General features: G+C 50.0%; 26 non-coding genes across 26 annotated transcripts; 20 read left to right on the top strand and 6 right to left on the bottom strand.

Annotated features, from left to right (window-relative positions):
* The first annotated feature begins 73 nt into the window (after positions 1-73).
* Positions 74-165, top strand: Trnai-uau. The gene is given in 2 exon segments: positions 74-111; positions 130-165. It is a non-coding gene; the product is annotated as a tRNA-Ile (tRNA).
* A 107-nt stretch (positions 166-272) lies between these two features.
* Positions 273-344, top strand: Trnad-guc. Its single transcript has one exon. It is a non-coding gene; the product is annotated as a tRNA-Asp (tRNA).
* A 107-nt stretch (positions 345-451) lies between these two features.
* Trnad-guc lies at positions 452-523 on the top strand. The gene has a single exon. It is a non-coding gene; the product is annotated as a tRNA-Asp (tRNA).
* Positions 524-1,127: 604 nt separating this feature from the next.
* Positions 1,128-1,200, bottom strand: Trnar-acg. Its single transcript has one exon. It is a non-coding gene; the product is annotated as a tRNA-Arg (tRNA).
* A 5,997-nt stretch (positions 1,201-7,197) lies between these two features.
* Trnad-guc lies at positions 7,198-7,269 on the top strand. Its single transcript has one exon. It is a non-coding gene; the product is annotated as a tRNA-Asp (tRNA).
* Positions 7,270-7,376: 107 nt separating this feature from the next.
* On the top strand, positions 7,377-7,448 carry Trnad-guc. Its single transcript has one exon. It is a non-coding gene; the product is annotated as a tRNA-Asp (tRNA).
* A 604-nt stretch (positions 7,449-8,052) lies between these two features.
* Trnar-acg lies at positions 8,053-8,125 on the bottom strand. The gene has a single exon. It is a non-coding gene; the product is annotated as a tRNA-Arg (tRNA).
* Positions 8,126-8,503: 378 nt separating this feature from the next.
* On the top strand, positions 8,504-8,595 carry Trnai-uau. The gene is given in 2 exon segments: positions 8,504-8,541; positions 8,560-8,595. It is a non-coding gene; the product is annotated as a tRNA-Ile (tRNA).
* Positions 8,596-8,702: 107 nt separating this feature from the next.
* On the top strand, positions 8,703-8,774 carry Trnad-guc. Its single transcript has one exon. It is a non-coding gene; the product is annotated as a tRNA-Asp (tRNA).
* Positions 8,775-8,881: 107 nt separating this feature from the next.
* Trnad-guc lies at positions 8,882-8,953 on the top strand. Its single transcript has one exon. It is a non-coding gene; the product is annotated as a tRNA-Asp (tRNA).
* A 604-nt stretch (positions 8,954-9,557) lies between these two features.
* On the bottom strand, positions 9,558-9,630 carry Trnar-acg. The gene has a single exon. It is a non-coding gene; the product is annotated as a tRNA-Arg (tRNA).
* A 378-nt stretch (positions 9,631-10,008) lies between these two features.
* On the top strand, positions 10,009-10,100 carry Trnai-uau. The gene is given in 2 exon segments: positions 10,009-10,046; positions 10,065-10,100. It is a non-coding gene; the product is annotated as a tRNA-Ile (tRNA).
* Positions 10,101-10,207: 107 nt separating this feature from the next.
* Trnad-guc lies at positions 10,208-10,279 on the top strand. The gene has a single exon. It is a non-coding gene; the product is annotated as a tRNA-Asp (tRNA).
* A 107-nt stretch (positions 10,280-10,386) lies between these two features.
* Trnad-guc lies at positions 10,387-10,458 on the top strand. The gene has a single exon. It is a non-coding gene; the product is annotated as a tRNA-Asp (tRNA).
* A 604-nt stretch (positions 10,459-11,062) lies between these two features.
* On the bottom strand, positions 11,063-11,135 carry Trnar-acg. The gene has a single exon. It is a non-coding gene; the product is annotated as a tRNA-Arg (tRNA).
* A 378-nt stretch (positions 11,136-11,513) lies between these two features.
* On the top strand, positions 11,514-11,605 carry Trnai-uau. Its single transcript is given in 2 exon segments — positions 11,514-11,551; positions 11,570-11,605. It is a non-coding gene; the product is annotated as a tRNA-Ile (tRNA).
* A 107-nt stretch (positions 11,606-11,712) lies between these two features.
* Trnad-guc lies at positions 11,713-11,784 on the top strand. The gene has a single exon. It is a non-coding gene; the product is annotated as a tRNA-Asp (tRNA).
* A 107-nt stretch (positions 11,785-11,891) lies between these two features.
* Positions 11,892-11,963, top strand: Trnad-guc. Its single transcript has one exon. It is a non-coding gene; the product is annotated as a tRNA-Asp (tRNA).
* A 604-nt stretch (positions 11,964-12,567) lies between these two features.
* Trnar-acg lies at positions 12,568-12,640 on the bottom strand. Its single transcript has one exon. It is a non-coding gene; the product is annotated as a tRNA-Arg (tRNA).
* A 378-nt stretch (positions 12,641-13,018) lies between these two features.
* On the top strand, positions 13,019-13,110 carry Trnai-uau. The gene is given in 2 exon segments: positions 13,019-13,056; positions 13,075-13,110. It is a non-coding gene; the product is annotated as a tRNA-Ile (tRNA).
* Positions 13,111-13,217: 107 nt separating this feature from the next.
* On the top strand, positions 13,218-13,289 carry Trnad-guc. The gene has a single exon. It is a non-coding gene; the product is annotated as a tRNA-Asp (tRNA).
* A 107-nt stretch (positions 13,290-13,396) lies between these two features.
* On the top strand, positions 13,397-13,468 carry Trnad-guc. Its single transcript has one exon. It is a non-coding gene; the product is annotated as a tRNA-Asp (tRNA).
* Positions 13,469-14,071: 603 nt separating this feature from the next.
* Trnar-acg lies at positions 14,072-14,144 on the bottom strand. Its single transcript has one exon. It is a non-coding gene; the product is annotated as a tRNA-Arg (tRNA).
* A 378-nt stretch (positions 14,145-14,522) lies between these two features.
* On the top strand, positions 14,523-14,614 carry Trnai-uau. The gene is given in 2 exon segments: positions 14,523-14,560; positions 14,579-14,614. It is a non-coding gene; the product is annotated as a tRNA-Ile (tRNA).
* A 107-nt stretch (positions 14,615-14,721) lies between these two features.
* Trnad-guc lies at positions 14,722-14,793 on the top strand. Its single transcript has one exon. It is a non-coding gene; the product is annotated as a tRNA-Asp (tRNA).
* Positions 14,794-14,900: 107 nt separating this feature from the next.
* On the top strand, positions 14,901-14,972 carry Trnad-guc. The gene has a single exon. It is a non-coding gene; the product is annotated as a tRNA-Asp (tRNA).
* Positions 14,973-15,078: the final 106 nt, after the last annotated feature.

The following is a 15,078-nucleotide window of genomic DNA, read 5'->3' as shown; positions in this document are numbered from 1 at the left end:
CGATCGTATGTTTCTGTGGCCACCACTGGATTGCAGCAAAGTGAATACCGCTAACTGAAAGCACTCTGTTGTAGCCCCAGTGGCGCAATTGGTTAGCGCACGGTACTTATAAGGCAGTAGCCGTGAGCAATGCCGGGGTTGTGAGTTCGAGCCTCACCTGGGGCATACTTTTATTTCTTAGCAGCTGTCTCTGACAGCAACAGGAGGCTAGGTTTGAGATGTATCAGCTATTTGAGTAACATAATTGTGCATTCGAGACGCTAGCTGCGTCTTCCTCGGTAGTATAGTGGTTAGTATCCCCGCCTGTCACGCGGGAGACCGGGGTTCGATTCCCCGCCGGGGAGGCACATCCGATTTTTAATTGCTGCTCTATCACTCGCCGAACTTAGTGTAGGTCGTTTGCGGCTACTAGCACCATATCTCTCGCACACAGGCACCTGTCTACAGCGCATCCTCGGTAGTATAGTGGTTAGTATCCCCGCCTGTCACGCGGGAGACCGGGGTTCGATTCCCCGCCGGGGAGATGCGACTTTTATCTCACAACCCTGTTCGAGTGTTGCGCGTATGTGGGTCGTAAGAGCATTAACTTTGCGATCGTGGAGTGTAGTTGGCGCAAAATCTTAAAAAATGCTACAACTTAGGAAGTGGTTCTCGCATTCTTCACATTTCAGAACTGCGGGGTATGCTGTTAACGCTGTATCAAAGCACCCCAGCCGACGCTGTGGGCGTAATAATCGAGCTCGGCACAGTCCGCAAAAGAAATAATTTTAGCAGAGCGTGGTTTCGATCCACGGACCTCTGGGTTATGGGCCCAGCACGCTTCCACTGCGCCACTCTGCTGCCTGGGGTTGCGCCGGCTCTTCGCCACGTGACGTGGGACACTTGGAAAGTGTTGTCTGCGTCGCTTTCACACGCCTGTATTTAATTGCGTATCATCTCCTACAGCTCTCAGCTTGACTTGTCTCGACTTTGCTCGACTGACGCTACGCTGACGCTTGCAGGCAGCGATATTTACCACGATCGACTCGACATGCAGCTGCGAGATGCACAGGAGCAACAAAGCACTCCACGGTGCGGCGACATACGAAATCCACTGCCCAGCTACGCGTCGGCAACTAACAAAACGCCGACCCTGCCAGGATTCGAACCTGGAATCTTCTGATCCGTAGTCAGACGCGTTATCCGTTGCGCCACAGGGCCAGTGGCAGCATTTCTTTCTACGAGACAAGTGCAATTCGCTAAGAAACGTGTTCTCCATGGCTGAGCAAGCTCCCAAGGAAGGTACCTTTCGTGCAGCTGCGTGGCCGCAGTGCGCCTGCAGAGCTTAGAGCTTGCCACGCATCTGCTCTCGCTGTTCGACAGGTAGCAGAAGGCAAGGCGCGCGTTTTCCCACGTTTTCTCGACGACGAGAGCCGGTTGATGTGCATGTAAGCGTAGCATATGAAACAAGAATAGCACGAAGCATTGGTAGTCAGGTGCCAAAGTCGCAGTATGGCATCAGGTGGCGATCGTATGTTTCTGTGGCCACCACTGGATTGCAGCAAAGTGAATACCGCTAACTGAAAGCACTCTGTTGTAGCCCCAGTGGCAGTTCCGCTTGCGACGCCGTGCAGGTCGCACGTGTTGTGCCTTCGCTCCGCAATAGCGTGTGCAAGCCGTGACTGCTTTCGTTGTTTACGTTGTTTGCTAGATTTGCTGTCTTGTGTTTCCGTCACTTCACTTCGCTTTTAGTGTTTTGTGTCGTTCTGTGTTAGCGGTCTCGACCGTTTAATAAGTGGATATGTCGTCCAGGTTGTTCCCAAGGAAATGTACTCTGTGTTTCGAATTTGACAAGTCTACACGTCATGTTCAACCGAGTTCCATGGAAGTTCACGATTTCATAGTGGATGTCATTGGTATAACGTCTGACCAGGTTCATACTGCCTATTACGACACAGATCTCTACTGTTTCTTCGTCAAGTTGTTAAACCCTGTGTTACTGGAGAGGATTCTGTTAAAACATGGTAGCAGAGCTGAGTTCCGTCATCGTGACGCCTCGGTGAGTACTGTTCTCATATCCAATGCTGATGTAGAATATAAAAATGTCCGTGTGTACAACCTGCCGCCGGAAGTTGAAAACTGTTATTTACGTGAGATTTTGACGAAGTATGGGGAGGTCAAGCAAATCCGTAACGAACGTTGGTCTAGCCAACATCGGTTACAGTGTTTTAGTGGCGTCCGGTCAGTCGAAATGCACGTCAAGCAAGATATCCCCTCCCATCTTATTGTTTGTGGGTATAAAGTGCATGTCACGTACAGTGGGCAACCAGGCACATGCTTTATTTGTAACGAAACTGGCCACTTGCGTACGAACTGCCCTAAACGTGTCTTTGTTCTCAAAAGTACTTTGGAACAGCGTAGAAAATTGACATTGGCCGATCTTGTTAGGGAGGCACCAATCACGGACATCGAACGCCCTAGTGATAGTGAAATATTGCCCCCGGAGCCTGGTTTGCCTGTTGCCGACTTTCCACCCTTTCCTTCAAACCCGGTTACAGATCCGCCTGCTTCCAAATCTGACGTGCAGCTGCTGAGCCACAAACGGCGACGAACGTGTGATGATGATAGTCCGGACGAAGATCTCCAGGAATTAGAACATGACGTCCCGAAAGAGATGCCGGTTACGGTTACTAACTCACGTTTTTCTGAACCGTCGCACGCAGCTGTCGACGTTGCGGCTATTGACGTCATTCCGAGTGACGTACAGGCAGCTTTGGTATCACAACAGCCGAGCCCGCCGCCTGAAGTCGCGACGTCACCACAGGACGAATCACAACAAGCGCGTGCTCCCGATAAGCGTAACGAGGAAGGCAGTGTTTGTGTACAAACTGAAGGAAGTCAAAGTCCGTCTACAAACAAACACGTAGTTCGTGCTAGTGACAACAAACAAACTTGTCCACCTTCTGAGTCAGTTCTTTCTGCAGATCAGATGGCTGAGGCGTCACATCCCGTTATGGACTGCGAAGTCACTCAGGACCCTCCCACGCCTCCGTCTGCCGATGTGTTCCCTAGCAGAGCACGTAGTAGGAACAAAGTTCAACCGAACGTCAACGCAGTACGGAAGAAAAACAAACCCAACGACACCCAAGTGACTGTTCGTGATCCTCCCGACAATGCAGACCATTCCGAAGTTTCTATGCCCTTGTAATGCGACCAGTGTTGTATAGTGACCCTTTCCGTACCTCACTGTACTAATGGCACAAGCGTACAAATTCGTCTCCCTGAACATAAATAAGATTCGATCTGATCTCAAAATTGCGGCCCTACAGCAGTTTCTATACGAATCTGACGCTGATATTGTGTTGTTACAGGAAGTTACTGTTTTGAATCTCTTCATCTCTGGTTTTAAAACCATATCAAACGTTGCTCCTGAGGAAAGTACAGGTACCGCACTTTTAATACGGGAAGGTATTCCAGTTGGGGAGATCGAGTTTTTAGATTCCGGTCGAGGAGTGGGCTGTAAAATTTTTGATGTCACCCTTGTTAACTTATATGCCCCGTCAGGCAACAGCAACAAATTCGAACGGTCACGTTTTTATAAGGAGGATGTTACGTATCTGTTGCGGGGAAGTCCTCAAAACCTGATAATAGGAGGTGACTTTCACTGTGTTCTACGTAAAAACGATCAGTCCCCTAATTTTAACTACTGTAAAGAACTGCACGAGCTAGTTAAGAATATTAAGCTGAAAGATGCTTGGGAACTGCAGTATCCTACTTTAGTTAAATTCACTTTTTTCACCGTTACTTCATGCAGCCGTCTGGATAGAATTTATCTATCGGACTGTATCAGTGACCGACTCCTAGCGGTTGACGTAATCCCGGCTAGTTTTACCGACCATTGCGCTGTTGCGGCAACAATTCACTTAAATCGACAGCCTACCAAATTATTTCGTTCCCCGTGGATGTTAAACATATCGCATCTGGCGGACGCTGAATTATTTGACGTTATCAGACATGTGTGGGAAACTTGTTTGCGTTCCATCACTTTTTATCCGACTAAAGCGATGTGGTGGACCACTGTTGCCAAACCAAAGCTTCGAAAAAGTCTCATTTATTATAGTGCTCAGAAAGCACGCGCCTGCAAGAAGACCTTTGAGTTTTACTACACTGTGTTGCGACAATTGTATGATTCATCCACTGCGACCAACACTAACTTTCCATCAATTCAACGTGTCAAGGCTAAACTTGTCAGCTTGAAGCGTCAACAATTGGAAGGTCTGAAAGTTAAATCCAAACCTAAATCTGTTTTAGCCGACGAAATGACATCTATGTACCATTTATTCAAGCATTTATCACGCCGCCGCCGGGCTTTCATTGATGTTTTGGAAAGAGATAATGGGGAATTACTCTCTACTCAAGCGGCCATTATTAGTGAAATTCACCAACATTTCCAACGACTGTATTCCAGTGAGATTGTCAATGAACCTGCTGTCAGTGCAGTGGTCAATGTTTTTGATAGGGCGATTAGTCCTGCTGACAATGTCGACTTTTTATCGGATTTCACTCCCGAGGAAGTTTTAGCCTTGATCTCCAAGTCGCCTTCCTTTAAATCGCCTGGTCCTGATGGTTTGCCCAAGGAATTTTATACCAAATTCTGGAATGTCCTTGGTGGTACTTTTACTGAAATTGTTAATGACGTCATGAGTGGTGGTCCTCTTCCTGCCGACTTGAAAGTGGGTAGAATTGTTTTAGTCCCGAAGAGAACTGGTCACAAGCGAGTTGATAATCTCCGTCCAATCACATTATTGAACTTTGATTATAAAACGATTGCCCGAGCGATTAATAGCAGAATGGCCCCCATCCTTGGGAAAGTTATTCATTCACATCAGTCTTGCCTTCCAGGGAGATCCATTATGACTCCGGTTGCAGAGTACAGAGACGTTATTTCAGTAGCGGCCGTAACCAACATCAAATGTGCTTTCCTTTTTCTTGACTTTTGCAAAGCTTTTGACCGCGTTAGTCATCACTATGTAGAACGCATCCTGCAACGAATTGGACTCGAAGAACGAGCTGTGGCAGTCATTCGGAATATGATAACCGGCATTACTGCTAGGATCACAGTTAACGGTCAGCTGACACAAGCTGTTAGCATACGACGCGGTGTACCGCAAGGCAGTCCGTTGTCGATGTCGCTCTTTGTTTTGTCGCTCGAGCCATTTCTGAAGAGATTGTGTATCACATTAAGTGGCCTTTCTGTCTTAGGGAGCAATCTTACTGTGAGGGCTTACGCCGATGATGTTGCTGTTATCCTACGTCATGAGTCTGAAGTGGCCCAATTGCGGGCTGAGATTGATACTTACAGCACTGCTTCTGGGGCGAAACTCAGTGAGGGTAAATGTAAGGTTCTACGCTTACGGGGCTTCGAATCTCTTGCTATACCGTGGGCGCAGATCGTCGAACAACATGTTGCTCTGGGTATCATCATCGATAGGTGTCCCTTACGTATGGCAGCTAAAAACTGGAAACTTACTGCCAATCGAATACAGGGAGCTATAGTGGAAAACACATGGCGATCGACAAATATCCTCCAGAAGATCAGGATTTTGAATACATACATACTCTGTAAAGCTTATTATGTCGCTCAGGTGTTCCCTCTTCCCAAAATGCAAGCCCATAAGATCATGCGTTTGTCCAGCAGGTTTGTGTGGCTCGGTCATATTTTTAAGTTAACCTATACCACACTGTCTAAGTCAGTGCAAGCTGGGGGCCTGCAACTCAATGATATCCGTCGAAAGGCGACAGCACTCTATATAAAACGAACAACTGTGATAATTACCACGATGCCCCATACTATCACATCGAAGCTGTTTCGCATTGTTCGCCCTAAATGTATGAAACCGCCAATTGACATCGGTAAACTCAACTTTCAATTGCAACATGTCGGTGTTTATTACCTCGAAATTAGTTACTTAGGTGACAGTGTTTTCACAAGTCCTTGTCTCACGACAGTGTTCTTACTTGCTCAGTGGCAGAAGTACGAAGCTCCAACTACAATTGAAATGCACTACCCAAGAATCGTCTGGACGGCAGTGTGGACCAATATTACTCTAAAAATTCATTCCTCCGATGTGATTTCCGCCTGGTATAAAGTTGTCCACAATCTTGTTCCAACCAACGAAAAACTCAACCGCATTGGCTTAAGTGCTACTGACAACTGCCTCAAATGTGGATTGGTAGACACTCTGAGGCACAGGTTTACTTGCTGCGGGCATCAGTTCAACTGGCATTGGGTGCGGAAACGATTGGCGCTGCTCACACGTAGCACTGAAAGTCTTTATACAACTGATATCCTCCTGTGGCCTGATACACGGTTTTACCCCAAAACGAAAAACAATACTGTTATGTGGATGCTGGGTCATTTTGTCAATTACGTCATCACTAACCACGGAGAAGACAATATTACTGCCTTTACTGCTTATATGGAAACGGCATATTGGCGAAGAAACCAGTTCCCGCACATTAAAAGGGATTTTGGAAACATGTTAAAAATACTGTTTGAGAAACAGGGAATTGGGTGATTCTAAAGTCAATCCACCATTACTGTTAACATTTCCACGGTGAAGTTCCCAAGTACAAGCGAACACTGAATACTATTTTCGTTATCGTTTCACCTATGGCGCTTGAAGAACCTGAAGTTTTCTTTTCTTTCTTATTCCTCATTATTTGTTTTTTGCGGGAAGAGACATTTTTTTTTTTCCCTTGGTTTTGAGAGAGATTTCTATTTTTCGTTGCACTTATATTACAAAGAAGACGAGGCAATGAACTCCTTGTAATCCGGAAGAACCAGTATTCTTTTTGTGTACTGTTGTACGACGCCAGTGAATCTGGAGACTTTGACTTCTTTTGACTATAGCTGATGAAGCTCGCCAAGGACGGCATTCATGGAGAGCGCAAGGAGGGCTGTAAGGGGAGAAGGGAGGCCTAAAAAAAAAAAAAAAAAAAAAAAAAAAAAAAAAAAAAAAAAAGTGGCGCAATTGGTTAGCGCACGGTACTTATAAGGCAGTAGCCGTGAGCAATGCCGGGGTTGTGAGTTCGAGCCTCACCTGGGGCATACTTTTATTTCTTAGCAGCTGTCTCTGACAGCAACAGGAGGCTAGGTTTGAGATGTATCAGCTATTTGAGTAACATAATTGTGCATTCGAGACGCTAGCTGCGTCTTCCTCGGTAGTATAGTGGTTAGTATCCCCGCCTGTCACGCGGGAGACCGGGGTTCGATTCCCCGCCGGGGAGGCACATCCGATTTTTAATTGCTGCTCTATCACTCGCCGAACTTAGTGTAGGTCGTTTGCGGCTACTAGCACCATATCTCTCGCACACAGGCACCTGTCTACAGCGCATCCTCGGTAGTATAGTGGTTAGTATCCCCGCCTGTCACGCGGGAGACCGGGGTTCGATTCCCCGCCGGGGAGATGCGATTTTTATCTCACAACCCTGTTCGAGTGTTGCGCGTATGTGGGTCGTAAGAGCATTAACTTTGCGATCGTGGAGTGTAGTTGGCGCAAAATCTTAAAAAATGCTACAACTTAGGAAGTGGTTCTCGCATTCTTCACATTTCAGAACTGCGGGGTATGCTGTTAACGCTGTATCAAAGCACCCCAGCCGACGCTGTGGGCGTAATAATCGAGCTCGGCACAGTCCGCAAAAGAAATAATTTTAGCAGAGCGTGGTTTCGATCCACGGACCTCTGGGTTATGGGCCCAGCACGCTTCCACTGCGCCACTCTGCTGCCTGGGGTTGCGCCGGCTCTTCGCCACGTGACGTGGGACACTTGGAAAGTGTTGTCTGCGTCGCTTTCACACGCCTGTATTTAATTGCGTATCATCTCCTACAGCTCTCAGCTTGACTTGTCTCGACTTTGCTCGACTGACGCTACGCTGACGCTTGCAGGCAGCGATATTTACCACGATCGACTCGACATGCAGCTGCGAGATGCACAGGAGCAACAAAGCACTCCACGGTGCGGCGACATACGAAATCCACTGCCCAGCTACGCGTCGGCAACTAACAAAACGCCGACCCTGCCAGGATTCGAACCTGGAATCTTCTGATCCGTAGTCAGACGCGTTATCCGTTGCGCCACAGGGCCAGTGGCAGCATTTCTTTCTACGAGACAAGTGCAATTCGCTAAGAAACGTGTTCTCCATGGCTGAGCAAGCTCCCAAGGAAGGTACCTTTCGTGCAGCTGCGTGGCCGCAGTGCGCCTGCAGAGCTTAGAGCTTGCCACGCATCTGATCTCGCTGTTCGACAGGTAGCAGAAGGCAAGGCGCGCGTTTTCCCACGTTTTCTCGACGACGAGAGCCGGTTGATGTGCATGTAAGCGTAGCATATGAAACAAGAATAGCACGAAGCATTGGTAGTCAGGTGCCAAAGTCGCAGTATGGCATCAGGTGGCGATCGTATGTTTCTGTGGCCACCACTGGATTGCAGCAAAGTGAATACCGCTAACTGAAAGCACTCTGTTGTAGCCCCAGTGGCGCAATTGGTTAGCGCACGGTACTTATAAGGCAGTAGCCGTGAGCAATGCCGGGGTTGTGAGTTCGAGCCTCACCTGGGGCATACTTTTATTTCTTAGCAGCTGTCTCTGACAGCAACAGGAGGCTAGGTTTGAGATGTATCAGCTATTTGAGTAACATAATTGTGCATTCGAGACGCTAGCTGCGTCTTCCTCGGTAGTATAGTGGTTAGTATTCCCGCCTGTCACGCGGGAGACCGGGGTTCGATTCCCCGCCGGGGAGGCACATCCGATTTTTAATTGCTGCTCTATCACTCGCCGAACTTAGTGTAGGTCGTTTGCGGCTACTAGCACCATATCTCTCGCACACAGGCACCTGTCTACAGCGCATCCTCGGTAGTATAGTGGTTAGTATCCCCGCCTGTCACGCGGGAGACCGGGGTTCGATTCCCCGCCGGGGAGATGCGACTTTTATCTCACAACCCTGTTCGAGTGTTGCGCGTATGTGGGTCGTAAGAGCATTAACTTTGCGATCGTGGAGTGTAGTTGGCGCAAAATCTTAAAAAATGCTACAACTTAGGAAGTGGTTCTCGCATTCTTCACATTTCAGAACTGCGGGGTATGCTGTTAACGCTGTATCAAAGCACCCCAGCCGACGCTGTGGGCGTAATAATCGAGCTCGGCACAGTCCGCAAAAGAAATAATTTTAGCAGAGCGTGGTTTCGATCCACGGACCTCTGGGTTATGGGCCCAGCACGCTTCCACTGCGCCACTCTGCTGCCTGGGGTTGCGCCGGCTCTTCGCCACGTGACGTGGGACACTTGGAAAGTGTTGTCTGCGTCGCTTTCACACGCCTGTATTTAATTGCGTATCATCTCCTACAGCTCTCAGCTTGACTTGTCTCGACTTTGCTCGACTGACGCTACGCTGACGCTTGCAGGCAGCGATATTTACCACGATCGACTCGACATGCAGCTGCGAGATGCACAGGAGCAACAAAGCACTCCACGGTGCGGCGACATACGAAATCCACTGCCCAGCTACGCGTCGGCAACTAACAAAACGCCGACCCTGCCAGGATTCGAACCTGGAATCTTCTGATCCGTAGTCAGACGCGTTATCCGTTGCGCCACAGGGCCAGTGGCAGCATTTCTTTCTACGAGACAAGTGCAATTCGCTAAGAAACGTGTTCTCCATGGCTGAGCAAGCTCCCAAGGAAGGTACCTTTCGTGCAGCTGCGTGGCCGCAGTGCGCCTGCAGAGCTTAGAGCTTGCCACGCATCTGCTCTCGCTGTTCGACAGGTAGCAGAAGGCAAGGCGCGCGTTTTCCCACGTTTTCTCGACGACGAGAGCCGGTTGATGTGCATGTAAGCGTAGCATATGAAACAAGAATAGCACGAAGCATTGGTAGTCAGGTGCCAAAGTCGCAGTATGGCATCAGGTGGCGATCGTATGTTTCTGTGGCCACCACTGGATTGCAGCAAAGTGAATACCGCTAACTGAAAGCACTCTGTTGTAGCCCCAGTGGCGCAATTGGTTAGCGCACGGTACTTATAAGGCAGTAGCCGTGAGCAATGCCGGGGTTGTGAGTTCGAGCCTCACCTGGGGCATACTTTTATTTCTTAGCAGCTGTCTCTGACAGCAACAGGAGGCTAGGTTTGAGATGTATCAGCTATTTGAGTAACATAATTGTGCATTCGAGACGCTAGCTGCGTCTTCCTCGGTAGTATAGTGGTTAGTATCCCCGCCTGTCACGCGGGAGACCGGGGTTCGATTCCCCGCCGGGGAGGCACATCCGATTTTTAATTGCTGCTCTATCACTCGCCGAACTTAGTGTAGGTCGTTTGCGGCTACTAGCACCATATCTCTCGCACACAGGCACCTGTCTACAGCGCATCCTCGGTAGTATAGTGGTTAGTATCCCCGCCTGTCACGCGGGAGACCGGGGTTAGATTCCCCGCCGGGGAGATGCGATTTTTATCTCACAACCCTGTTCGAGTGTTGCGCGTATGTGGGTCGTAAGAGCATTAACTTTGCGATCGTGGAGTGTAGTTGGCGCAAAATCTTAAAAAATGCTACAACTTAGGAAGTGGTTCTCGCATTCTTCACATTTCAGAACTGCGGGGTATGCTGTTAACGCTGTATCAAAGCACCCCAGCCGACGCTGTGGGCGTAATAATCGAGCTCGGCACAGTCCGCAAAAGAAATAATTTTAGCAGAGCGTGGTTTCGATCCACGGACCTCTGGGTTATGGGCCCAGCACGCTTCCACTGCGCCACTCTGCTGCCTGGGGTTGCGCCGGCTCTTCGCCACGTGACGTGGGACACTTGGAAAGTGTTGTCTGCGTCGCTTTCACACGCCTGTATTTAATTGCGTATCATCTCCTACAGCTCTCAGCTTGACTTGTCTCGACTTTGCTCGACTGACGCTACGCTGACGCTTGCAGGCAGCGATATTTACCACGATCGACTCGACATGCAGCTGCGAGATGCACAGGAGCAACAAAGCACTCCACGGTGCGGCGACATACGAAATCCACTGCCCAGCTACGCGTCGGCAACTAACAAAACGCCGACCCTGCCAGGATTCGAACCTGGAATCTTCTGATCCGTAGTCAGACGCGTTATCCGTTGCGCCACAGGGCCAGTGGCAGCATTTCTTTCTACGAGACAAGTGCAATTCGCTAAGAAACGTGTTCTCCATGGCTGAGCAAGCTCCCAAGGAAGGTACCTTTCGTGCAGCTGCGTGGCCGCAGTGCGCCTGCAGAGCTTAGAGCTTGCCACGCATCTGCTCTCGCTGTTCGACAGGTAGCAGAAGGCAAGGCGCGCGTTTTCCCACGTTTTCTCGACGACGAGAGCCGGTTGATGTGCATGTAAGCGTAGCATATGAAACAAGAATAGCACGAAGCATTGGTAGTCAGGTGCCAAAGTCGCAGTATGGCATCAGGTGGCGATCGTATGTTTCTGTGGCCACCACTGGATTGCAGCAAAGTGAATACCGCTAACTGAAACCACTCTGTTGTAGCCCCAGTGGCGCAATTGGTTAGCGCACGGTACTTATAAGGCAGTAGCCGTGAGCAATGCCGGGGTTGTGAGTTCGAGCCTCACCTGGGGCATACTTTTATTTCTTAGCAGCTGTCTCTGACAGCAACAGGAGGCTAGGTTTGAGATGTATCAGCTATTTGAGTAACATAATTGTGCATTCGAGACGCTAGCTGCGTCTTCCTCGGTAGTATAGTGGTTAGTATCCCCGCCTGTCACGCGGGAGACCGGGGTTCGATTCCCCGCCGGGGAGGCACATCCGATTTTTAATTGCTGCTCTATCACTCGCCGAACTTAGTGTAGGTCGTTTGCGGCTACTAGCACCATATCTCTCGCACACAGGCACCTGTCTACAGCGCATCCTCGGTAGTATAGTGGTTAGTATCCCCGCCTGTCACGCGGGAGACCGGGGTTAGATTCCCCGCCGGGGAGATGCGATTTTTATCTCACAACCCTGTTCGAGTGTTGCGCGTATGTGGGTCGTAAGAGCATTAACTTTGCGATCGTGGAGTGTAGTTGGCGCAAAATCTTAAAAAATGCTACAACTTAGGAAGTGGTTCTCGCATTCTTCACATTTCAGAACTGCGGGGTATGCTGTTAACGCTGTATCAAAGCACCCCAGCCGACGCTGTGGGCGTAATAATCGAGCTCGGCACAGTCCGCAAAAGAAATAATTTTAGCAGAGCGTGGTTTCGATCCACGGACCTCTGGGTTATGGGCCCAGCACGCTTCCACTGCGCCACTCTGCTGCCTGGGGTTGCGCCGGCTCTTCGCCACGTGACGTGGGACACTTGGAAAGTGTTGTCTGCGTCGCATTCACACGCCTGTATTTAATTGCGTATCATCTCCTACAGCTCTCAGCTTGACTTGTCTCGACTTTGCTCGACTGACGCTACGCTGACGCTTGCAGGCAGCGATATTTACCACGATCGACTCGACATGCAGCTGCGAGATGCACAGGAGCAACAAAGCACTCCACGGTGCGGCGACATACGAAATCCACTGCCCAGCTACGCGTCGGCAACTAACAAAACGCCGACCCTGCCAGGATTCGAACCTGGAATCTTCTGATCCGTAGTCAGACGCGTTATCCGTTGCGCCACAGGGCCAGTGGCAGCATTTCTTTCTACGAGACAAGTGCAATTCGCTAAGAAACGTGTTCTCCATGGCTGAGCAAGCTCCCAAGGAAGGTACCTTTCGTGCAGCTGCGTGGCCGCAGTGCGCCTGCAGAGCTTAGAGCTTGCCACGCATCTGCTCTCGCTGTTCGACAGGTAGCAGAAGGCAAGGCGCGCGTTTTCCCACGTTTTCTCGACGACGAGAGCCGGTTGATGTGCATGTAAGCGTAGCATATGAAACAAGAATAGCACGAAGCATTGGTAGTCAGGTGCCAAAGTCGCAGTATGGCATCAGGTGGCGATCGTATGTTTCTGTGGCCACCACTGGATTGCAGCAAAGTGAATACCGCTAACTGAAAGCACTCTGTTGTAGCCCCAGTGGCGCAATTGGTTAGCGCACGGTACTTATAAGGCAGTAGCCGTGAGCAATGCCGGGGTTGTGAGTTCGAGCCTCACCTGGGGCATACTTTTATTTCTTAGCAGCTGTCTCTGACAGCAACAGGAGGCTAGGTTTGAGATGTATCAGCTATTTGAGTAACATAATTGTGCATTCGAGACGCTAGCTGCGTCTTCCTCGGTAGTATAGTGGTTAGTATCCCCGCCTGTCACGCGGGAGACCGGGGTTCGATTCCCCGCCGGGGAGGCACATCCGATTTTTAATTGCTGCTCTATCACTCGCCGAACTTAGTGTAGGTCGTTTGCGGCTACTAGCACCATATCTCTCGCACACAGGCACCTGTCTACACCGCATCCTCGGTAATATAGTGGTTAGTATCCCCGCCTGTCACGCGGGAGACCGGGGTTCGATTCCCCGCCGGGGAGATGCGATTTTATCTCACAACCCTGTTCGAGTGTTGCGCGTATGTGGGTCGTAAGAGCATTAACTTTGCGATCGTGGAGTGTAGTTGGCGCAAAATCTTAAAAAATGCTACAACTTAGGAAGTGGTTCTCGCATTCTTCACATTTCAGAACTGCGGGGTATGCTGTTAACGCTGTATCAAAGCACCCCAGCCGACGCTGTGGGCGTAATAATCGAGCTCGGCACAGTCCGCAAAAGAAATAATTTTAGCAGAGCGTGGTTTCGATCCACGGACCTCTGGGTTATGGGCCCAGCACGCTTCCACTGCGCCACTCTGCTGCCTGGGGTTGCGCCGGCTCTTCGCCACGTGACGTGGGACACTTGGAAAGTGTTGTCTGCGTCGCTTTCACACGCCTGTATTTAATTGCGTATCATCTCCTACAGCTCTCAGCTTGACTTGTCTCGACTTTGCTCGACTGACGCTACGCTGACGCTTGCAGGCAGCGATATTTACCACGATCGACTCGACATGCAGCTGCGAGATGCACAGGAGCAACAAAGCACTCCACGGTGCGGCGACATACGAAATCCACTGCCCAGCTACGCGTCGGCAACTAACAAAACGCCGACCCTGCCAGGATTCGAACCTGGAATCTTCTGATCCGTAGTCAGACGCGTTATCCGTTGCGCCACAGGGCCAGTGGCAGCATTTCTTTCTACGAGACAAGTGCAATTCGCTAAGAAACGTGTTCTCCATGGCTGAGCAAGCTCCCAAGGAAGGTACCTTTCGTGCAGCTGCGTGGCCGCAGTGCGCCTGCAGAGCTTAGAGCTTGCCACGCATCTGCTCTCGCTGTTCGACAGGTAGCAGAAGGCAAGGCGCGCGTTTTCCCACGTTTTCTCGACGACGAGAGCCGGTTGATGTGCATGTAAGCGTAGCATATGAAACAAGAATAGCACGAAGCATTGGTAGTCAGGTGCCAAAGTCGCAGTATGGCATCAGGTGGCGATCGTATGTTTCTGTGGCCACCACTGGATTGCAGCAAAGTGAATACCGCTAACTGAAAGCACTCTGTTGTAGCCCCAGTGGCGCAATTGGTTAGCGCACGGTACTTATAAGGCAGTAGCCGTGAGCAATGCCGGGGTTGTGAGTTCGAGCCTCACCTGGGGCATACTTTTATTTCTTAGCAGCTGTCTCTGACAGCAACAGGAGGCTAGGTTTGAGATGTATCAGCTATTTGAGTAACATAATTGTGCATTCGAGACGCTAGCTGCGTCTTCCTCGGTAGTATAGTGGTTAGTATCCCCGCCTGTCACGCGGGAGACCGGGGTTCGATTCCCCGCCGGGGAGGCACATCCGATTTTTAATTGCTGCTCTATCACTCGCCGAACTTAGTGTAGGTCGTTTGCGGCTACTAGCACCATATCTCTCGCACACAGGCACCTGTCTACACCGCATCCTCGGTAATATAGTGGTTAGTATCCCCGCCTGTCACGCGGGAGACCGGGGTTCGATTCCCCGCCGGGGAGATGCGATTTTTATCTCACAACCCTGTTCGAGTGTTGCGCGTATGTGGGTCGTAAGAGCATTAACTTTGCGATCGTGGAGTGTAGTTGGCGCAAAATCTTAAAAAAT

The sequence above is a fragment of the Schistocerca piceifrons genome, chromosome 8 (genome assembly GCF_021461385.2).
Source record: "Schistocerca piceifrons isolate TAMUIC-IGC-003096 chromosome 8, iqSchPice1.1, whole genome shotgun sequence".
NCBI classification, from domain to species: domain Eukaryota; kingdom Metazoa; phylum Arthropoda; class Insecta; order Orthoptera; family Acrididae; genus Schistocerca; species Schistocerca piceifrons.
The sequence above is the reverse complement of the archived record's forward strand: the minus strand, read 5'-3'. Positions and strand labels throughout refer to the sequence as shown.